At 52.1% G+C, this 23,899-nt stretch overlaps 1 long non-coding RNA gene across 1 annotated transcript; it reads left to right on the top strand.

Moving 5' to 3' along the window:
- Positions 1-5,930: 5,930 nt before the first annotated feature.
- Positions 5,931-15,011, top strand: LOC138984924 (uncharacterized). Its single transcript, XR_011462175.1, has 5 exons — positions 5,931-6,025; positions 8,792-8,909; positions 10,978-11,013; positions 12,827-12,975; positions 13,255-15,011. It is a non-coding gene; the product is annotated as an uncharacterized lncRNA (long non-coding RNA).
- Positions 15,012-23,899: the final 8,888 nt, after the last annotated feature.

The raw sequence follows: 23,899 nt of genomic DNA, 5'->3' as shown, positions 1-23,899 counted from the left end.
GCTGAGCACAGGAGAGCAGGTGTGCCCGGTGAGGACGGTGACGCCGGCTCTACCTGGAGCCTGTTACCTGCGCTGCTGTCGTCCCCACTCGCTGGAGGAAAGACAGTGCAGGGAAGGAATAAGCCCGGATTCGGGCTTCTCTAGCCTTGCTCCTAACCAGGGGCGACACGCTGGTCTCAGCGACTGGCCATGAAGCCAAAGCTGCCATGGATCTCTGGGAATGCTGCTTCTTTCCCGATGAGAAAGGACAGACAGGGCTGGTGTGTCTTGTTCTTCGTCACACCTTGAATGGGAATGTGATGGTTGGGGCTGCAGCAACAGCATTGCAACCCTGAAGGAAAAGAGAAAACAGATGTAGAGACGTGAGTCCTGGCATTACTGTGACCGAACCAACACTAGCAGGTGCTTACATGGAAACTTGTGTTGGAAATTGAGCCTTCCTCTTTATTAAGTGATTTATTCTGGGCTGCGCTGGGAGTAATCTCTTCGCTGCTGTGTGCAGTTTCTCTCTCGCTGCAGCACTCAGGCTTCTCACTGTAGAGTCTGCTCTTGTGCAGAGCACGGGCTCTGGGCACAGGCTTCAGCAGTTGCAGCTCACAGGCTCAGCAGCCTTGGCTCCAGGGCCCTTGAGAAAAGACTCAACAGGTGTGCCGCACAGGCTTAGCTGCTTCATGGCTTGAGGGATCTTCCCGGATCGGGGATTGAACCTGAGTCTCCTGCATTGGCAGGTGGGTTCTTTACCACTGAGCCACCAGGAAAGCCCTGAACTCTTCTTTTAAAGCCACTGTAGTTCAATTTTCTGTTACTTGCAGCTAAGTGAAAAGCTCTCAGTATTTTATTAGAACCGAATCGATGTCCGTGGCTGTTCTTCCTCTTGTTGCAGACACAAGCACACACGTGTGTCCATTTGTCCTAAACAGCGTTTCTGGAAAGCTGTTTGAACAGTTTGCACTGGGCGCCACCAACCCAATTACGCGGCTCACGTCCTCCAGGAGGAATTTTCCTTCTGTTCATGACACTGGTGTGTTGAAGCTACCCAGGTTCACACAGACTGGATGGAGCTTGGCTGGAGGATTGAGGGGGTTGCTGTGCTTGAGCCTGCAGGGGGTCCAGGCCTGCGGGGGGCACACCTCCAGGGGGGCTCATCTCCATGGGGGGCTCACCTCCAGGAGGGCTCACTTCCAGGAGGGGCTCACCTCCAGGACGGGCTCACCTCCAGGGGGGCTCACTTCCAGGGGGGCTCACTTCCAGGATGGGCTCATCTCCAGGGGGCTCACTTCCAGGATGGGCTCACCTCCAGGACGGGCTCACCTCCAAGGGGGCTCACCTCCAGGAGGGGCTCACCTCCGGGGGAGCTCACTTCCAGGATGGGCTCACCTCTGGGGGGGCTCACTTCCAGGAGGGGCTCACCTCCAGGACGGGCTCACCTCCAAGGGGGCTCACTTCCAGGAGGGGCTCACCTCTAGGACGGGCTCACCTCCGGGGGGGGGCTCACTTCCAGGAGGGGCTCACCTCCAGGGGGCTCACCTCAGGGGGCTCACTTCCAGGACGGGCTCACCTCCAGGACGGGCTCACCTCCAGGGGGCTCACTTCGGGGCTCACTTCAGGATGGGCTCATCTCCAGGGGGCCACTTCCAGGATGGGCTCACCTCCAGGACGGGCTCACCTCCAAGGGGCTCACCTCAGGGAGGGCTCACCTCCGGGAGCTCACTTCAGGATGGGCTCACCTCCGGGGGCTCACTTCCAGGATGGGCTCACCTCCAGGACGGCTCACCTCAAGGGCTCACTTCCAGGAGGGGCTCACCTCCAGGACGGGCTCACCTCCAGGGGGGCTCACTTCCAGGGGGGCTCACTTCCAGGAGGGGCTCACCTCCAGGGGGGCTCACTTCCAGGAGGGGCTCACCTCCAACACCTCCAATCCACTTCCCTTGGGCCGCGCCCTCCCCTGCCTGCCTGCTCTCAGGGGGATTAGCATGAGGGCTGCCCATTTACCTGTCAGACTCTGACATGGTCAGACTTGAAAATCATGACTTTTCCTTGTCCCAGACATGAACAAATCAACCCTGATCCTCCGCCTGCCACTCCCTCACTAATAAATTAGCAGAGTTTACATAACCCGCAGTCGGCAGTTTGCGCTGGGCGCCACCAACCCAATTACGCGGCTCACGTCCTCCAGGCGGAATTTTCCTTCTGTTCATGGCGCTTCGACAGTGAGCAGCTGAACCTGGCTGTAAGAGTGTCTGGTGGGTCCCCTGGGGGCGGCCAACGGCCAGCCTCCTCCACGCATCACCCCTTTAATTGTCCTAAGAGTCCCGGGGCGGGAGCAGGGCGTGGTACTGTTATTTTCTCCCCTGACAGATGAGAAGAAGGAGGCTCTGAGGTGTTGGAATGCCAGGTCCGTGTCCTGGGCGGCAACGTCTCCAGGGAGACGTGGACCGAGGTCCAGACCCCACCCTTCTGGGCTTTCAAGGGGCTCCGTCTCAGGACACGAACACGTGGTCACTGGTGGAGGGACTCGACTTTGTAAAGGCGGAACAAAAGGTCACGACCTGCAGGACTCATTCTCCCGGTTTCCTCCACTTGAAGGAGGAGAGGGAGCCCTGAGCTGTGTGAGGCCCGTTTGGGGTAAGAAGCCACCACGATCAGCGCCCCACCCCCCGACTCCTCTCAGTGCAGGTGGTTCCAGGGGCTGAGCTTTTCCCCCAGAACCACTCCTGGTCCTGGCGGCCGAGGCCCTCATGGGGTCCTGAGTACTGGGCCCCTTTCCCTGTTGCTGTGATAGAGCCAAAGCTGCAGCGGGTGGGGTGCTGACTCTGCCCACTGGTGTGTCTGCACACCCCACCCCTCGACCCCTGTGAAGAACAGGCAACTGAGTGACGGCGTCTGGCTGTGGCCTGGGGGACAGGTCCCGATCCGGCCTGGGAGAGGGAGTGGGGCCCCGCCAGGCCCGCCCGGGTGCAGCCGCCCCCAGGGGAGGGTTCGGGCTGGGGAACGCTGGACTGGCTACATTCTGGGGGACGGCCCTGTCACCTGCCAGAAGACTGCGCAGAAAACTGAGGTCCTCTAGACTGGGCATAGTGGCAGATGTCATCTCCAGAACGCAGGAGAGAGGCTGCTTCTTCAAGGAAGAGAACTGACGGTGTTTATGAGCCAATGATAAACTCTGAGTTTTGAAGGGAAAACTAGAATTTTGGAAAACTTTTATCTACCACTATAAGCAAGATGATCAAACCAATCAATCCTAAAGGAAATCAGTCCTGAATATTCATTGGAAGGACTGATGCTGAAGCTGAAGCTCCAATACTTTGGCCACCTGATGGGAAGAACTGACTCACTGGAAGAGACCCTGATGCTGGGAAAGATTGAAGGTGGGAGGAGAAGGGGATGACAGAGGATGAGATGGTTGGATGGCATCACTGACTCAATGGACATGAGTTTGAGCAAACTCTGGGAGATAGTGATGGACAGGGAGGGAGGCCTGGCGTCCATGGGGTCGCAGAGAGTCAGACATGACTGAGTGGCAAAGACACTTTCATGAAAGCCCTTCCAGGGTCCCTCCATAGACTGTAAACATGTAAAGGTGCCCTGACTCCAGCAAGCCTAAAATGACTGTTGAGGAAATTTTTAAAGGTCTCAATGGGGAGGGGATGAGGTTCCTAGTTCTCTTTCTTCTTCTGGCGGCTGGAAGAGGGGAGGCTGGACTCTAAAACGTCACTTCCACCTTGCCATCTGGTGGAGTTTGATGTTCCCTTGGGCCCCAGCATTACAGCGTCCACTTTCTCCGAATCCTCTCCTTACCATTTGACTAACACTGGCTGGGCTGAGAACACACACCTGGGCCCCAGGAGTCTCCGTCCCCGCTGATGTGGCGGCCGCACCCGCCACAGTCCTGGGCAGTCGCCTCTCCGGGGACCTTCTCACCCACAGTGGACCTGCTGGAGTCAGAAGGTGCCCGCTCGGCTTTTCCCGGCGAGGACACTGGTTTGGAAAGTCTGGGGCTTTTAGTGCCTCTGTGTCTCCATCAGCAAAACACGGCGAGAGCCAGCGCCCGGCTCGTCCCCTCGCTGACTGGTGACGTCACGCGGCAGCTTGGAGTCGTCCGTAATTGGCAGCGTGTCTGCCAGAGAAACTGGCAGATGCTATGAATCAGGGATTTTGTGTTTCCATAGAACCAGTGATCACGTATTTTCCAGCACGTCTCTGCTTACTCCTCTTACCTTGCAGAGAAAGCAAAGCAAAGCAACGGCGCCTGGGTTGAAGGACCCAGTGGTAGCAGCTGTTACTGTGGCCCTGTAGTGCGTGAGCCGAGAACTTCCAGATGCTCAAGCTGGATTTAGAAAAGGCAGCAGAGACAGATCAAATTGCCAACATCTGTTGGATCATAGAAAAAGCAAGAGAATTTCAGAAAAAACATCTACTTCTGCTTCATTGACTACGCTATAGCCTTTGACTGTGCGGATTACAGCAAACTGGAAAATTCTCAAAGAGATAGGAATACCAGGCCACCTTACCTGCCTCCTGAGAAATCTGTATGCAGGTCAAGAAGCAACAGTTAGAACCAGACATGGAACAATGATCTTGTTCTAAATTGGGAAAGGAGTACGTCAAGGCTGTATATTGTCACTGTGCTTATTTAACTTATATGCAGAGTACATCATGAGAAATGCTGGGGTAGAAGAAGCATAAGCTGGAGTTAAGATTGTTAGAAATATCAATAATCTCACATACGCAGATGACACCACTCTTATGGCAGAAAATGGAGAATTAAAGAGCCTCTTGATGAAAGTGAAAGAGGAGAGTGAGGAAGTTGGCTTAAAATTCTACATTCAAAAAATGAAGATCATGGCATATGGTCCCATCACTTCATGGCAAATAGATGGGGAAACAATAAAAACAGTGAGAGACTTCATTTTCTTGGGCTCCGAAATCACTGCAGATGGTGACTGCAGCCATGAAATTAAAAGACACTTGATCCTTGGAAGAAAAGCTATGACAAACCCAGACAGCATAGTTAAAAGCAGAGACAATACTTTGCCAACAAAGGTCCGTCTAGTCAAAGCTATGGTTTTTCCAGTAGTCATGTGTGGATGTGAGAGTTGGACTATAACGAAAGCTGAGCACTGAAGAATTGATGCTTTTGAACTGTGGTGTTGGAGAAGACTCTTGAGAGTCCCTTGGACTGCAAGGAGATCCAACCAGTCCAACCTAAAGGAAATCAGTGCTGAATATTCATTGGAAGGACTGATGCTGAAGCTGAAACTCCAATACTTTGGCCACCTGATGTGAAGAACTGACTCATTGGAAAAGACCCTGATGCTAGGAAAGATTGAAGGCAGGTGGAGAAGGGGACGACAGAGGATGAGATGGCTGGATGGCATTACCGACTTGATGGACATGAGTTTGAGTGAACTCCGGGAGTTGGTGATGGACAGGGAGGCCTGGTGTACTACCATCCATGGGGTCGCAAAGAGTCAGACACGACTGAATGACTGAACTGACCTGAAACAATGAACAGAGCCTCCTTATGTTTTTAGTTTCAAAGTGAGTGCTTCTGGGGTCCATACGTCAAGTAGTCACCCAAAGGTCTGAGGACATCCTTTGCTGATGGGGGCCCAGAGACGTGTGCTCTGGACAGCCCGGGGTTCATCTGGGTCACCACTCTGCCTCTGAGCATGAAAGCTCCCATCTCATCCCCCAGGTTCCCCTAGGAACCAGTGCGAACGTTTCTCTAAGTGGTTTATTGCCAAGGTTTAAAAACTAGTTTATTTTTACTCATGAGTGATCTTAAGCAGATTTGATTTAAAGCCTTTTGATTCTGCAAATCCAATTTCATTTAGGAAGGAGGAGGAGGAGACTGGGGAAGGGGGGAGACAAGAAAAATGAGGCACGCTGTTCATTTAAAAATAGTGCTTATTTAATTACATTTTCCAGATTAATTTTGCCATTAAATGAGGAAGCACGACATTAGTTTGGTTGTGTGTGAACCATTTCTAATTGGAGTGGATACTTGTCAAGTCATTGCAAGGTAAAACATCTCTAATTAAAGGTATTAATCATGGGTTTGGAGGGGGTATTTTTACACCCTGTGCTTATTTTGAGGACCGACACTGTCACCGTTCCATCAGACCCAGTGAGCTTGTCCTGCTTAGCTCAGAGCAGCGGCTCACGCACTCTGTTTCCCCGTGTTTATTTCTGTAAAAACAGCATATGGATTTTTAATCTGATTCATGTTTCTAAATGTTACACGCGACTCTTTAAAACTCAAATGGGCTTCCTTCCCAGTCGACATGGAAACAGAGGGTGATGAATTATGTCGTCAACTTCTTTTCCCCATCCTGGTCTTTCTTATCTTTGAACCAGAAAAGAGAGACACGCACCTACTTTTCAAGGCATTAAACAATCTTCTTTAATTTTAACTGAATTAATTCAAGAGAAGAAAATGTTCCTCCAGCTGTAGAGGTTCTGATATTAAAATCACTTCAGGGACTGCCGTGACTCTCAGACCTTAATCATCAGTTGTTCTTGCCCAACTGCAGTTCACACCATGTTCCCGGGTGCTGAACCGCCGGGCGTCTGGAGCCCAGCCAGCCCCCAGGGTCACTGCTCCAGTGTAACTGCCCTTCCTTCCCAGAACTTAGACTCTGATGCTAGAACTGAGCGTGTGGAAGAGGTTCAAGAGAAGGATCTGGAAATAAGGTACCATGGGCTCACACTGCTGGTGAGCATCTTGACGGTCCCAGGACTGTGTCATGTTCTATGAAAAATAAGGATCCCGTCACGAGGACCACGGAGGTGGCACTTGCAGGAACTGGCGGGAAGCTAGACTCTCCTCGGAGGTCGCCGGGCACACACGCTGTGAAGACAGTCAGAGGGCAGGGGTCCTGCTCAGGGTTCGTGGACTCCAGGCTGGCAGCCCAGAATTTTCCAGAATTTTCTCTTGAGAGGGGCTTGTGCTTGACAGGAGCTCCTGAAACACTCCTTCTCCTAAAGTGTGTGCCTTCCTCTCATCTCTTCGGTTAGACTGTGAGCTCCTGGAAGGAAGGGCAGGAGGACTTAGATGACGCACAGACAGCTCTGATGAAACCAGAGACAGAGAGCACAGAGGAGCCCCTGTCAGCCCGACAACGCCCAACGGAGAGCGGGCGTGTTTTGCTGCCTTCGAGGACACTCTGGGAACCAGGGCACATCTGATCCTGGGGGAAGCTCATGATCGAGGTGGCATGTTCTCCACAATGCTCATGAAGGGAGAGCTGGTCCCCCCACCCCTCCCCATCCTACTTGTCCCTGAGGGGGCTGTCTGCTCCCTGCTCCCCCCACAGGCAAGGGGCGGTTTGGCAGGCGCGAGAGGAGACAGAGGAAAGACAAGGGAAGCGGCGCAAGGAGAGGGGAGAGAGGAGAGGAGGCCCGGGAAGGGGCCGCACTGGGAGGCCTCCAAACTCACGCTCCTGAAAGTTTCTACGAACAATCATCCGCTCCTACCTTTTGAGAATTGGCCACTTCTCAGGAGAAGGCAATGGCACCCCACTCCAGTACTCTTGCCTGGAAAATCCCATGGACAGAGGAGCCTGGTGGGCTGAAGTCCATGGGGTCGCTAAGAGTCGGGCACGACTGGGCGACTTCACTTTCACTTTTCACCTTCATGCATTGGAGGAGGAAATGGCAACCCATTCCAGTGTTCTTGCTGGGAGAATCCCAGGGACGGGGGAGCCTGGTGGGCTGCCGTCTATGGGGTCGCACAGAGTCGGACACGACTAATGCGACTTAGCGGCAGCAGCAGCAGTTCATTCATCCATGGCAGCTGCGAGAAGCCCCTGGTCAGGCAGAGTGTCAGCACTGTGGATACTGAGCTGTTACATCCCAACCTCAGAACCCAGTGGATTTGCTTCTTGGTTGCTATGCGTCCTTAAATTTTATGGTCGCACCCAATGCCTGCTTGTACTTGCCTGCATTTTATTCCACCTTCCAGCTGGTGGCTTCACGTGGCGGCCTGAGGCTGACCCCTTAACTGTTATCTGCTCGTCTCTCTTGTGGGGTTTGGGAGAGTGGTTCCCAGTGGCCTGGCCTTTGCTGCTCCTCACGAGGAGCCCCGCCTTTACAAAGGCTCAGATAAGTTTTGAAAGGTCAGAGGATGAAAATCATCTTGGCATTTGATGTGTATTTGCATATGCATTTAACTTACTTGGAGGAAGATAAAGAGGAGCTATTACCCAAGCAAATATAATAATTGTCCTAATTAGCGATGAGGCTGGAATCGGCGTTTGAGGAGACTCAGAGTCAACACGCCACACAAGTATTTGTATACGATGTAACTGTTGATGGCACCTATTTCGCTGCCTTAATTAACTGCATTTTAATTATCGCTCATGCTTGTTCCCTCTGGGCCTTCGTGTTTACAAACACAGATAGCAGCCCTTTATTGTGCTGAGGGACAGACACGACCAACAGCCATATGCCAGGCCCTGGATCCTAAGTCCGGTCCTCGGGTGTGAGCTGAGCGGGGCTTGGCAAACCTTTCCTCCGAAAGGCCAATGGCAGCCGCCTCAGGCTTCGTAAAGCTGGTTCCAAGGAGGCCGGCCCCAGGGGCAGTGTGGACAGCGGTGTGGTTGTGCACCTAGAAAGCTATGGAAACCAGCTGACCACCTGCGAGACGCTGAGAACGTTTTAGAAAACAGAAGTCAGTGGGGAGCACAGGGCGGGCGGCTGCTGGAGGCGCCACGTGGGGAGTCTGAGATCACGCGCCGCTGACACCTTCCGACGCCCAGAGGCTTTTGTTTTCTCGTCATGTTTGCAGGTCTTAGCTCAGCAGCCAGGGTGGCTGAGGAGGCGCGTTTCTGAAGATGGGGTCACCGGGCACGGCTGTGTTGCGGCTGCTCCCCTCTGCACTTCACAGAGGCTCTCGGGCTGGAAAGGTAAGGCTCGGAGACGCCGCTGTGAAGGGGCGGCCACGCAGGCCACACACGCGCCATCTGGCCCAGAAGAGGCCTGGGGGGACCTTATCGCACACCATTAACTGAGGTCGCTGCTGGGAGGAACGATACAAGGAGGTCAGCAGTGTCATCACACACTCGATCAGCACCCTCGAGACGCATCTGTTGTTCCCAGATAAGCCTGATAGATGTGTGATCATAAGTTACGAATCATTATGCCCCGGAAATAATCCTCGTGGTGTGTCCCGAATTCCTTGAACCATTTTCCCCCGCCCACAATCCTCACAAGGGGCTCCTGTTTCACCTCCGGGGGCCCCAAGAAAGTGCAGGAGGAGCGGGCGGGGAGGGCTGAGGAAGCCGCCCAGGGATGGATTCTCTCACAGCAAAGACGTAAATGAGCTTCTCATTTAGAGTTTTCAGGTGTCGACATTCACACCGTGGACGGCTTTTCCGTCTGCATGGATCAGCAGAGGTCTGGAGGGGCTCAGAGCCCACCCGCCCCCAAGCCCGGGTGCCAGCCCTCAGCTTACACCTGCTGTCCGCGTCTCCCCTAGCGTTCCAGGCTCTGCTGGATGCTCATTCACTGTCCAAACGGCCCCTGAAGTGGGCTTTGCAGGGTCGAGAGAGACAAGAATGTGGAGTGTGCTGAGGGGTGCCCGGGTGGCTGGACCCCTGGAGTGAGGAGCAGGCTGGATCCTGTGGATCTCACATCCTGACCCTGAGCCGTTTTCCAGGTTCTCTTGCCATTTTCTGCACTGTTGACAGTCTTCCAAAGGGATGCTCGTTCCGTAAAACGAGGACCCGTCTGCTGCTCCAGGCTGTGCTGTGGTCCCCGGGGCCCGAGGGGCGGGAGGGAACGTCTGGAAAGGCATCCAACCCTGGACCCAAAGCCCAGTGGGCCCTCCTCTCATCGGGGTTGGGCCTGATGCCCGCGAGGACGGCCTGCTGGGCCCTCAGAGAGGACTCAGCACACTGCACGCTTGCCAGAGGAGGACTCCCGCTCCAGGGCCTGGCGAGCTCGTTCCTGGGCCTGGCGAGCTGGCCGTTTCGCACACGCGTGTCTACGGGAATTCCAGCCCCGTCCTCTGTGGACCAAGGGTTCCTGGTGGGAAAGACGAGGCTCTGTCTTCCCCAGGCGCTCACTCCTGTCGAGCCCCTGCTCCCGGAAGGCGGGGCTGCGGGTTTAAGGGACTGAGCTGCCGGTGGCCTGCGTTCCCATGTGGTCAGGGCCTGGGTCTGTGGCCGCTGCCAAGTGCGGCACTTGCGGCCGGGGACGCGGCGGCCTGGCACAGAGCCTGCGACTCTTGTCCTCACTGATGGGTGAGTGTGCTGAGCTGGCGCCCACTAGGTATGCACTATGCATGGGAATGCACACGCCCGGGTCCACACCACCGCTCACCCACCTCCCAGCCCTCGTGGGCAGCAGAAGCTCCAGGAAGGCTCTGGGGGTGGGAGAGCCTGGCCTCCGGGTGAGGGGGCAGAGCAGAGCCACGAGAGAGTGGTGCCTTTGCCAGATCTGAGGAGGCCTCCACCCGGTGTAGGAGAGAAGCTCTCCCCTTCTCCCCAGATGGCCTCGAGGGAAGACTGACTCAGAGAGAGCTCAGGGCAGGGGCTGAGTCACAGTCAAGAGTGTGTCTTGGTGCGTCTTGAATCGCCTCTGGGAACTTGGAGCAGAAGCCCCGAAGGCACTCTCCATACCCCTGCTTTCTGGTGGGGGTGCCGGCCACCCTGTCCTCAACGGGGGACACGTGTGACTCGGCCATCTAACAAGGCCGTGGTGGGAGGCTCCCAGGGCCCCGTGGGAGTGACCGGGTCCCAGGAACCCATGCGTGGGCGCCATGCGCCCTGGGGCGGCATCAGATCTGAGCAGGGAGTGTCCTCTGGGTGCTTTCCTTCAGATAATTTTGATATGAAAAGGAGCAGTTTATACAGTGGCCCTTGCTTACTCTGCTATTTTTAGCTGTTTAAAAAAACCTTCTCTCTGATCTCTTTCATGGGAACGGTCCTCTGCCTGGCTCCTCTGTGACCCACTCTTGGTGTGACGACCCAGGCTGGTCCCGTGGATAAACAACAAACGTCCTGGAAGGTTAGTCGGCATCTCCGGTCAGGGAGGGTGATCGTACTCCATGCGGTGGGGAGGAAGGAGGAAGACAGCTGCTCTGAGTGACAAGGAGGGCAGAGAGAACGTCTCGTCGGATGGTTCTTCGCTTCCTGCCACCCTGGTCCTCTGAAGTGAGGCAGATCCGAGCAGGGGGCGTGGGGGTGGCCGGGCCTCAGGGGCCTCTGCTCGGGGGTCCCTCCGTCCTCTCTGGCAGATATGGTGGACCACGAGGCCCCGCCTGGAACCTGCTCCAAAGTGATCATGTGTATTTGTTTTCATCTCATTTTAGAGTCGTTTCTGCAGCTTTTTACAATTCGTGTGCTATAGTGATATGATCAAATATATGCTTATACGTAATTCATAAATAGGTAAGTATATGCCTTCAGGGTAGAGATACTCAAAGATTTTCCAGGAGGATGGGTAGAGAATTCAGAAGTTTGGCAGCCGCTGAGTCAGTGGACACACGTGGACAGCATGGCCCATGACACCATAAGTGCACTTGCCCCCAGGAGGCAGGAGACATGGGGCCTTGCAGACGGGTGGCTGCTGTTGGGACAGGGGGCGCCGGGGCTGCCAGCTCCCACACCAGGGACCTGGGCATCACCCCAGGCCACCCTCCCGGCCCAGGCTCTGCAGAGCTGTCCGCTGAAGCATCAGGGCCCCTCACAGACCAAGTCCCTCCCGACCTGGCCGCTCTCAAGTGTGGCTTCCCTTCTTCCTCTAGGGAGGTTCACCGTTTTCCTGTAACAAACGTCTTTCCCTTTCTTTCTCCCAAAAATAGATTCATCAAAATAAAAATGCAAACAAACAAAACTAATGCATCACACAGAAAGAAAAAAGTGTGACCAAAGATAGGACTGACGTGTGTCCCATGTCCACGATCAGGCTGCTTGGTTTGGGGTTTGGGTTTCACTTTGACGCTGGTGAAGGCTGGATGGAACCCGCTTGTGAACTGAGGCTGTACAAGTCTGGCTGGGGTTTCAACTGGGGTCACTTGAAATCTTCAGATCAGCTGAGAAGAACTGGCATCTGGACAGTGTTGCATCTCCCGAGGGACGAGGTGTGTCTCTCCACTAGCTCGGGAGTGAGTCCTCGCTGCAGAGCTGCACGGGTCTCACGCTCCCATGCTGGAGTTAGTCACATGTGATGCCACAGCAGATGGTGGTGTGTTTTTAGTTAAAATCCCCAGTTGTTCCTCATTCACTGCATGCAGTCATTTCCTTGTCTTCACGGAGGACGGGTTCCAGGGCCCCTGAGGGCGCCCAAATCCAAGGAGACTCAAGTTCCTCTATAAAATAACCTACACGCATTCTCCAATAAGCTTCAAGTCATCTCTAGATAGCTGCTGATACCGGATACAGAGTGCATGTTATACAGATGCTGGTAAACGCAACGCTATATGTATGGTTCCCAGCACACGGGAAATTCAAGTTTTGCTTTTTGGAAATTTTTGGAATTAAAAAAATATTTTTGATCTGTGGTTGAATCTGAGGATGCAGAACGCGTGGATACAAAGGGCTGACTGTGTAAAGAAATGCATTTGATTTTTCATATTGATTTTGTGCCCTGCACTCTTGACATTCTAACTTGTCAATTCTTGCATCATTTTATGTAGAGTCCATTAGATTTTCTGCATAGCTGATTATGTTGTCTGTAAATAGGACAGGTTTTGTTCTTCCTTCCTAACCTGGGTGGGTGCATTTGATTTCCTTTTCTTGCCTGAATGGACTCTCAGCCACCTGGCACAACAGTGAGTAGAAGCAGTGAAAGCCATGACCTTGTCTTGTTCTTGATTTAGGAGCAAAGCCATCAGCATTTCACCCTCAGGTGCACCTTACAGAGCGAGGAAATCTCCCTCCTGTGTCCAGTGCACTGTGAAGCTGGATTTTGTCAAATACTCCTGTGTCCATTGAGATCATCAGGCAATTTTTTCAGTTTATTAATATGGTAAAATATGTTGATTGATGTTTGAATGTTAAACCAAACTTGCATTCCTGGGTTAAGCCTCACTTAGTCTTAATGCATGTGTTATATATAGTATTTGATTTGCTGACATTTTGTTTAGAATATTTGCATCTGTGTTCATATAGAAACATATACTCATTCTGTGGCCCAGAATGTAGTCTCAGTAAGTGTACTTGAAGGGACGAAGGTTCTGTCAGTGCCAGCTAAGTCAGGTTGGTTGATATTTTTGCTGATTTCCATCTATTTGTTTAATCATTTCAGAGAAGACGTCTCTGGTATCCCCAGCCCTGTGAGTCTCACCATTTTTCGCTGCGTGTGTCTGGAGCCCTGCAGCGGTGCCGCGCCCACTCCTGAACCACTGCACAACCACCCGATGCTCTGGGAACATCCTTTGTTTTGAAACCTGTTTCTGTCTGATATTGAAGTCATCGTCACAGCTTCTCTTGACAGACGTTAGCATATCTGTTTCCATCCTTTCTCTTCTAACCATCAGGTGATACTTCCTAGGGATGCGAAGAAAATAGACTCTAAATGGCCAAAAATCTGCTTGTTTGGGATTTTTTTTTAAATAACTGGATATGTGAAAAATTGAGTTTGGTGTAAGCAGGCTTTTGAACTAATGGGTCTTATTGTGAAGAAATAATACAGGGGTTGATCCACAGAGGCTGGCATTTGGATTGTTCATATAATCTGTCAATAATCAGAGAGTTAAATCAATTTGTCAAGAAGGAAAATTAATTCATTTAAAATTATCAGAAACTCTACAGACAGCACGAGTCATATCTAGAAATTGGTAGCTTGCTTTATTTTCAAATTTTAGAATCTAGGTTGACTGTATTTATACATCAAAAATCAGCTTGACCCTTATCAGTCTCATGAGGATTTTGTTCCTATTAGAAGCCACAGAGTTTAGAGCAAGCTGGAGTTGGGGTAGGAAACTCAGAAAACGGGAAAGAGGAATATGGCTCATTCACAGTCCTCAGGATTCACCAGCCCAAACAGGAGCTGACAGTGTCTATTGAACTCTGCCGGCTTCTGTCTTTAGGAGACACCGTTCACCCTCCTCACAAGGCAGGTGGACACTGCAGATGCATCCCTGCCTGAGAGGAGCCCCGGGAAGGCAGACCAGTGTCCAGCACACAATGGGCATGGTAAGACCCTGGCACAGGAGCAACAGGTTAGCAGCAAGGTAAGGGGTGTGAAATGAAAAGATGCTTGCTTCTTGGAAGAAAAGCTATGACCAACCTAGACAGTGTATTAAAAAGCAGGGACATCACTTTGCTGACAAAGGTCCGTCTAGTCAAAGCTGTGGTTTTTCCACTAGTCATGTATGGATGTGAGAGTCGGACCGTAAAGAGGCTGGGTGCTAAAGAATTAATGCTTTCAAACTGTGGTGTTGGAGAAGACTCTTGAGTCCCTTGGACTGCAAGGAGATCAAACCAGTCAATCCTGAATACTGAAAGGAAATCAGTCCTGAATATTCATTGGAAGGACTGATGCTGAAGCTGAAGCTCCAATACTTTGGCCACCTGATGCGAAGAGCTGACTCATTGGAGAAAACCCTGAAGCTGGGAAAGATTGAGGCGGGAGGAGAGGGCAACAGAAGCGAGGTGTTTGGATGGCATCACTGACTCAGTGGACATGAGTTTGAGCAAAGTCCAGGCGATAGCGATGGACAGGGAAGCCTGGTGCGCTGCAGTCTGTGGGGCTGCAAAGAGTCGGACATGACTGAGCAACTGAACGGCAACAACGAGGTGTGTATCTGAGCCATGGAAGTGACCAATCAAGTTCGGTCTTCAGGCTATGACCCTCTCTCTGGTATTACAATGTTGGTGTCTCAGCGCGTTGGGTTTTATAGCTCAACTCGATGGATTGTAGCTGGTTAGTGCTTTGGCAAACATCTTTCCTGACTCTAGACAGCCCTTTCTAGAACTGATGTCTTCAAGTCTGGGAACGAGCTACGTCCCTGGCCACAGGACGTCTGGCATCCCTCAGCATTGCCCCCTCACATGGCCTCCTCTACCAGCTATTTCTGTTGCTTCATAGGATGGAACTGAAATATCAATAGCGCACTTGACTCATTAAAGCTATCTGAAGTTCACCACAGCCCCACAAGATAAAACTGCTAAAATTTCCAGCCTGGGATTATTTGCTGCAGATTGCTCTCCTGTGTTACAAATTTCTGAGTTTACGCAGGGCGAGTGACACCAGGATTTAAAATAGACCAGCCAGGCATCCCTGGAATTCTTGAAGCCACAATGGGTAACATCTCTCAGAGGGATTTTTGCAATTCTCTTGATCTTACAAAGCAGGAGGCTATTTTAGAACATTCCATCCACTGTATATAAAGCAAGCCGCATTATTTAAGATAATCAGAACTTCTGTCCAGCTCAGCCTGGCTCTAGCCACTCTGTGTTTACCTCACAGAAGTGCCTTCGGAGCCTCTGCCCAGACGCCCACTTGTACCCGTCTGCACAGACCCGCTCAGGCCCACCGTGAGGCACATTCCCCCCGTGGACGTGGCAGCCGCTGTCTCCCTTCAGTGCATGCGTGTGGGTTAAAACACATTAATCACTTTTCCAAATCCTTTAAGAATGCATGTGATGATTTTAGTAACCTAGATTTCAAAGCAGGTGGGCACTCTGCCAACAGGAGCCCGGGGTGGGATTCTGGCATTGCTTCTTGATCGTTACGTGCCATTAAGGAAGAGTGGTTGAAACAAGCAGGGAGAGGCCAGTTATGCCGCAGAGAGGTGTGTGTGTGTTTAATGTCCTGTTTTTACAGCAATTTAAGGTTTTGAGCCAAGTCATAAATATTTCTAATTTTAGCGGAGATCCTTACCCCCCATCACTGTGCGTGTCTTGGTCTGGTTCCTGTAGTCCCTTGGTGACAGCCCAGGGAGAGGGCGGCCCCACCACCCCGTGTGTGCCTGGTCACCAACAGGGCCGAGGCTGCTCGCAGCTGATCCAGGTGCCTGTCAGTGCTAATGGACTCATCGCTGTTAATAAGTCAGATGGCTGACTTGCGAGACGTTGGCAGGGGCAGTGATGCTAGGAAGGATCACGTGTCCAGGTTGCAGAAACAGACCCACTGCCAACGCCAGCCAGGGGGCAGCCGGAGCCACTGAGTCACCTCCAGCCTTCATGCAGGCCTGGGCGAACGCCCCTCTCTGCAGAACATAGCACGCCGTCCAGACGCCCCCATGTAGCGAGGCTGGTGGTGCAGAGACCCAGCGAGAGCGGGAGACTGCCGTCCACGGGCTCTTACGGAGCCTGCTCGGGGAGGAGGGGACGGCGTGGGCGGCAGATGCTGTGGATCACTGTCGTTGTGGACGGCCCCCGGAGCCTGGGCCACAAGTGCACCTCCAGGCGCTGGTCTGAGCTGAAGGGCTGATTCCGGTCTGCCGGGAGGGACTGAGAACGGAGCCTCCTGTTCGGAGAAGTGTCTGGAAGCTGCTTCTGGTTCTGTTTGCTTAGTGCCTGGCCCGGCTTCTTCCAAGGAACACCGTGTGGAGCACTCACACGACTGTGCAATTGCAGTCTCTGGTGACCGGGGCATGCCCTGGTCCTGGTCGGCTGATCCAGGGGGCACGTGCTCCCAGCAGAGCAAGGAGGGCAGGCTGGAGACAACACAGATCACCCCCTCCTGTCACGTCAGGGCCATGGAGAGACAGGCCACAAACGTGCAACGGTCCCACTCCAGCTGCTGCGAAACGCAGGCCTTCCTCTGGAAGGAGGATCGGACTTTGGCCTCCACAGGTTCATTCTGTGACCTTGAGGGATAAACTGAAAACTAAGAGAGGGAGAGATGGCTTTGATACCATCTAAACCCCCTATTTCCTTTGAACCTGTGTTTCTTAACTTCAGTTGTATTTCAAATTCAACTGTTTATTTTAGAGTTAAAAAATTTTTATACATTATATTAAAATAATTTAGGAATAGCTAAATCCTAAAAGGAGGAAGTATTCTGATCATATTCTATCAAAACAAGGATGAGGATGTAAAAGAAAGTTTCCAGGACAATTTCAAGGTCATCAGAAGCAAAAAGGCATTTCAGCAGTCACAGGGTGGTCTGTTCTAATGACACACAAAGCAAGAGAGAGTGTTGATAAGATTCGAGTAGAGATGTTCTATATACTGTCTATCACCCTACACTCTTTGGACTCTTTTGAAAATATTTATTTATTCATTTGGCTGCATTGGGTCTTAGTCGTAGCATGTGGGATCTAGTTCCCTGACTGGGCCTGCATTAGGAGTGTGATCCCCCTGCATTAGGAGTGTGATCCCCCTGCATTAGGAGTCTGATGTCTTAGCCACTGGAACACCAAAGAACCCCTGAACTTCCTGAATATGCGCATTTGTGTCTTTCATCAAATTTGGAAACTTTTTTGGCAAACATTCTGTGCCATCCCCGCTCTGTCTTTTCCTTCTAGGCTCTAATTACACTGTGTGTGTGTGAGTCACTTTAGTCATGTCCAACTCTCTGCAACCCCATGGACTGTAGCCTGCTAGGCTCCTCTGTCCATGGAATTTCCCAAACGAGAATACTGGAGTGGGTTGCCATTCCCTTCTTCAGGGGACCTTCCCAACTCAGAGATTGAACCCAGGTCTCCCACATTGCAGGCAGATCCCTTACCATCTGAGCCACCAGGGAAGCCCCCTAATTATGCTAACTGCATGTATTTCGGTTCCTCTGAGACCTTGCTAGCTTTCCCCATCTTTTTGTTCTCTGTTCACATTCATTGATTTCTATAGGTCAGTGTTCACATTCACTGCACCTGCTGTCGTCTCCACTCTCCTGTTATGCTTGCCTAGTACGTTTTTCTTTTTTGATATTCTATTTTTTAACTCCAGAATGTCTATTTGATTTTTAACAAATGTCTGTTTCTCTAATGAGCTTTCCTAGTGATTTCCTGTATGTCCTAGAGCAAAACGTAAGAGTTTTTACCTGCTAATTGCAGCAGCTGGGTTATACGGGTCTGCCTCCTGTGAAACTCTTGAGTTTCTCCAAATATCTGATTTTCTAATCCTTTTTTAGGAATTGTGGTTGATTTGCTGTAAGGACTCTGAACTGCAGTGTGTTCCTCTTGAGACTGGTGGGTTTTCATTTGAGCACAGGGTTGGTCTGATGAAACCCCAGACGCAGTCCCCCAGAGCACTTCCCTTCCCCAGGCAGGGCTCCTCCACGCCTCAGCTGCCTTTGGTTTCTCTCCAGTGCCTTCAGGCAGTGGTTTTTACAGTTGACAAGACTTTTTCCTTTCTTTTCTCAGGAGTTTCCTAAAGGATTTGGTGAGAGTACAATAATACTCAAGGTGAGTAAAGATGCCATTGGCTGTTGGGCTCAAAGAATTCTGGGTAAATGCCACAAAGAGGAAAAGTTAGAAACACTCAAAGGCCTCCACTGACATTTCCTTCCTCCCATCCAAGTGTAACCAGGCCCGACCCTGCTTAGCTTCCGAGATGAGACGAGACTGGGCGCGTTCAGGGAGGTGTGGCCGTAGGCTGTTCCTTCCTGTGTGCTGCCTGCAGTGGAGCCGGCAGCAGCCGCTTGAAAGAAGGGCTCTGCGTGCTCCTGTCAAGTGGGACTCAGACGTGGGCGGGGCGGTGCTCAAGGCGACGGTGTTTGAGGAGGGAAGAAACCTGGGTTCCCATCAGGGGACGTCGCAGGTTGCTACAGGAGTGGATGAAGGGACAGGAACAGGTTTGCCTGCTCTTGAAGGAAACAGAAGTATGCTTCTCACACACTCTAAGCTGGGATCAGAGTTGTGTGTACACACACACTGGAAGCTGGGGTCTGAGGGGGTGTATGTGCACACACTGGAAGCTGGGATCTGCGGGGATATATGTAAACATATCCTCTGCTTCATAGCAGAGACCAACACAACAGTGCGAAGCAACTACACTCCAATGAAAGCGTCATAATGAGCCGATGCCCAGGTTGGATGGCAAACGCCTGCCTGGTGCCAGGGAGCTGCTTCCCTCCCAAACCTGCTGACCGCGGACACTCACGCCCTTCAGGGATCAGCTTCCTCACTCACAGATACAGCTGGACCGTCTGAATTTCTCCGTGGAAGATCAAAGGGGCACTTGTATTCTGAAAAAGAAAGAAACTGATTTAAACAGACAAGGATATTCACATTTAATAGAAGTCAGCTCCCCTCACACTGCTCACCTTCAGTTCAGTTCAGTCGCTCAGTCATGCCTGACTCTGCGACCCCATGGACTGCAGCACGCCAGGCCTCCCTGTGCATCACCAACTCCCAGAATTTACTCAGACTCATGTCCATTGAGTCGGTGATGCCATCCAACCATCTCATCCTCTGTCGTCCCCTTCTCCTCCTGCCTTCAATCTTTCCCAGCATCAGGGTCTTTTCAATGAGTCAGTTCTTTGCATCAGGTGCCCAAAGTACTGGAGTTTCAGCTTCAGCATCAGTCCTTCCAATGAATATTCAGGACTGATTTCCTTTAGGATGGACTGCTTGGATCTCCTTGGTATCCAAGGGACTCTCAAGAGTCTTCTCCAACACCGCGGTTCAAAAGCCTCAATTCTTTGGTGCTCAGCTTTCTTTATAGTCCATCTCTCACATCCATACGTGACTACTGGAAAAACCATAGCTTTGACTAGATGGACCTTTGTTGAAAAAATAATGTCTCTGCTTTCTAAAAAGCTGTCTAAGTTGGTCATGACTTTTCTTCCAAGCAGCAAGTGTCTTTTAATTTCATGCCTGCAGTCACCATCTGCAGTGATTTTGGAGCCCCCCGCAAAATATAGTCTATCACTGTTTCCACCGTTTTTCTATCTATTTGCCATGATGTGATGGGACCAGTTAATCCCTACCTTTAATGTTTAAACCTGAGGGGTGAGTGTCTAACTGGAAAAGCAGGTGTATATTCGGGGTTCAGGTGGGCCTCCTCGGTGGGGAGAGTGCCATGTAGATGGAGACACACACCCACAAACCCAACCCTGAGTCCAAGCCCAGGGTCTACACTGAGCACCGACAGCCTTAGGAGGAGAGTTAAGTCCCCTGTAAAATTTAAATTTAAACTGCCCTAAAATGTTGGTGTGTTATCATCCTGGCCCAGGGCTGCAGCGTCCTGCACATATGGCTACTCCATAAGTACCCCCAGATTTCTGGGATGCTGGGTGCTGGCCCTGCTGGTCAGAGCTGGGAACGCCCTGTCCTGGTTTGCGTTGCTCCAGGGCATCCTTGGTGACAGGACCTGTCCCATGAGCCAGGAAGCAGTTGGTTGTTGAAACCTGTCATCCTGATACCAGATGACCTGGAGGTCAGGGGAGTGGCCAGGATGGGGAGGGAGCAGACGGGGCTGCAGGGAGGCAGGTGGGGTCCAGCTGAGCGGGTACAGGAGGCCCTTTGGAGATGCCACTCAAGGGGGTCTGCAGTCCCGATCCCCCTTCTGAGAACAGTCCTGCCTGGGGAGGGTCCCACCTAGACCTGGAGGCAGCGGTCTGCCCTCAGCATCCACAGGGAAGCCCTTCAGAGTCTCTGCTGCTCCACGAAGGCTGCTCCAAGGACACCCGCCGGGCAGCCGCCTGCCTCCAGCAGCTGCAGGGCCTCTCGGCCGGGCCCCTCCCCTGGACCTCGGGGAGCCCACCTCGGGGGCCCTGTGGGGCAGAGGCCGTGTGCCTTCATCACCTGCCATCGACACGCTCCTCAGAATCTTTGTGTCACCAGCTTCCTACAAAGTCTGACCTCTGACCGGCTGTATTAACAACAGGTTACCAGGCCTTTCTTTATCCACATGGCTAAGCATGAGCCCCGGGAGATGGAGCATGCAGCCGCGGTGACAGCAGCCGTGCCCAGGGACTCCTGGGAGGCGGTCCGTGTTGGAGACTTGGGTAAGGGTCCCCGGATCAGCAGGCCTTCCTGGTCTCCTGGGATCCCTAACCTGCTAGGAGCCGAAGTTCCCAACACGATGTCCACGATCGTGAGGGTCCTTCCGGAAGTGGGCCTGTGGGCTCTGAGGGGGCAGTCAGGCTGGTTAGAGGCTGGGGGAGCCAGAGCCCAGCCTTGCTGCAGAGATCTGTCTCTCGGTCCAGCCACGACTCTTCAGGTTCATGGTACAGGTTTCACATATTCAGCACAGAAGGATTTAAAAAGGTTGTAAAGGGATGGAGAAGCCTTTCACACTCTTAGAAAGCAAAGACTTCTGGGGCAAGCGGGTGCTGACACCAGGCTTTCCTCGCGGTGTCTTGTGCCCGACACACTTAACACACGGAGCCTCTGCCGCGGACACCAGGAGCCGGGTTTGAAAGCCACACGGACTTTGCCCCTAGGGGCCGCTCTGAGCTGACCTTGGATAGAGGACCCAGGGACTGACGGTAGGGTCTCTGCTCCCTGCCCCACCTGTGCTGTGCCTTGGGAGAGAGCGCTGTTCCCTGGACCGGCCGGAAGCTCCAGCAGGCAGCTGCAGGGGTGGGTTCAGCTGCAGCTGGGTGGGCTGGCTGAGTTGAGGTCAGCATTCGGCCAGAATCCGGAGAAGACAATGGCACCCCACTCCAGTACTCTTGCCTGGAAAATCCCATGGACGGAGGAGCCTGGTGGGCTGCAGTCCATGGGGTCGCTAAGAGTTGGATACGACTGAGCAACTTCACTTTCACTTTTCACTTTCATGCATTGCAGAAGGAAATGGCAACCCACTCCAGTGTTCTTGCCTGGAGAATCTCAGGGACGGGGGAGCCTGGTGGGCTGCCGTCTACGGGGTCGCACAGAGTCGGCCACGACTGAAGCGACTTAGCAGCACCTCTCCCAGGCAACCTTCATACTGAGCAGGTACTCAGGTTTTTCCATGTGCCAGCTGACACCTCAGGGCCTTCGGGACCCATCCTGGGCTGTCCCCTTGGCCCCTGAGGCCTTGCAGTCCTGTGGGTGGTGATCCAGGCCGACTAGATGTGTTGCATTTTCTCTGTGTGTAGGTGTCTGTGTGTGCGTGTGAGGATTTCAGGAGGCGGGAGCGTGAGCCCCGGAACCTTTCTCTCCTTGGGCTCCTCCTTAGGGAGCCTGTGTCTTTCTCAGTCAACAGTATCCTTTGGTAGAGATTCTGACTTACATCTAGGTAATTTCCTTGACCGTTTCAACTGGTTCTAAAATAATAACTGAAATTTTAACACTATTGTTTCCCATTAGAGTCTCTGTAAAGATTGGACTCTGTGATTGTTACCGATGAGAAACTATGAATTAAATCAAAATCATGCCTTATTAACATCTGGCATTTTTCTGTGTAGGGTTGGTTCTCTCAGATCTGGCTTCCTAGCTATTTAGTGTTAGGATGTGAAACTAGTAATTAGGACTTTGAGAAAAGGAAGAACTAAACCCACAAAAGAATGAGAAAAATTTGTTACATGGCAACATTTGATTGCAAAAAGCAGCCGCCTTTTTAGCCGGAGAGCCGGGCTCCGCGTGCTCCCCGGTCCCGCCTGGCTGGGATGCTGGGTCCTTCCTCCTTCGGCCCTGGGCCGGGCCCCATCGGGCAGTGTTCACGTCCAGAGCAGTCTCGGCTGCCTCTCAGACCTGCAGCGACAGATTCTCGTGGTCTCTGTCGGCAGACTGCCGGCTCACGGATGGGACCGTATTTTCCTGGAGGTTGTCACCCCTCAGCATCCAGGCGATTTGTCCGGAGTGCCAGCCGACCATCTTTTCCCAGCGAGGACTGTGAGATCCCGGCGGGCCCGCAGTTCTCACGTGTGAGGATGCGGCCTGATCCCTCATCTGTTTCTGATTCTCTGGGGTCTTAGAAGGCGAGGCAGGCTGTCTGTAAAAGCGCCCAGGGCTCCCTTTTAAGGCATCTCAGCCCCTGATGATCCAACCAAGTCACGCGGCCCTGCTGGACATCTGTTAGTCCTCCGAGGGGCTTGGCTGAGCCTCCCAGCGTCAGTGGCCGGAGACCAGCCAGTAGACCCCAGCTGGGAGAGGAGGGACTCTAATCCAAGGGGAAGACGTTCATCTGTGGAGCGTTCACTCCCTCTCGCTCCCGGACCACCGTGCTCGTCCTCCTCTGTCACAGGGGCCCAGCTCACAGACTCATCAAACGTGTGCTGCAAAAGAGGCTTGAAAACAAACTCAGGGTTTAAAAGCAATACACACTCACTATTGCAAAACTTAAAACTGCATCAAGAAGAAAAATAACAACAAAAAAAAGTTATTAATCTCACTACCTAGAGGTAATCAACCATATGATTTTTGCGTATTTCTATTCAGGCCATTCTGAAGGAGATCAGCCCTGGGGTTTCTTTGGAGGGAAAGATGCTGAAGCTGAAACTCCAGTACTTTGGCCACCTCATGCGAAGAGTTGACTCATTGGAAAAGACTCTGATGCTGGGAGGGATTGGGGGCAGGAGGAGAAGGGGACGACAGAGGATGAGATGGCTGATGGCATCACTGACTCGATGGACGTGAGTTTGGGTAAACTCTGGGAGTTGGTGATGGACAGGGAGGCCTGGTGTCCTGCGATTCATGGGGTTGCAAAGAGTCAGACACGACTGAGCCACTGAACTGAACTGAACTGATTCAAGTTTTCATATATGTATTTTTAATAGAATTTAGTGTATGCTATATCTGGAACCCCAGTTGACTTCATAAGAAACATTTTCATATACTAAAAACCCTAATTTTAATGGCTGAATAGTATTCTGTTCTGTGAATTTCCTCATCAGACCTGGAGCACATGTGTCACTAATGGTATATAAGGTTATTTTAGGCAGCATACAGATACACATTTTCATCCAAAAAGCAATCTTAGTGTTCTCTTCATTCTGTGAGTTTTTATATTAAAAAAGGTTTATCTTTAGTGATCGCAGGCATTTTATAGCCGGCAGTATTCTCTACGTCTCTCACCTCTCATCAATGGGTCATCATGGCAGGAAACAGAATGTCAGTGTCACTTGGTCT

Source organism: Bos mutus, chromosome 23 (assembly GCF_027580195.1).
Source record: "Bos mutus isolate GX-2022 chromosome 23, NWIPB_WYAK_1.1, whole genome shotgun sequence".
NCBI classification, from domain to species: Eukaryota; Metazoa; Chordata; class Mammalia; order Artiodactyla; family Bovidae; genus Bos; species Bos mutus.
The sequence above is the reverse complement of the archived record's forward strand: the minus strand, read 5'-3'. Positions and strand labels throughout refer to the sequence as shown.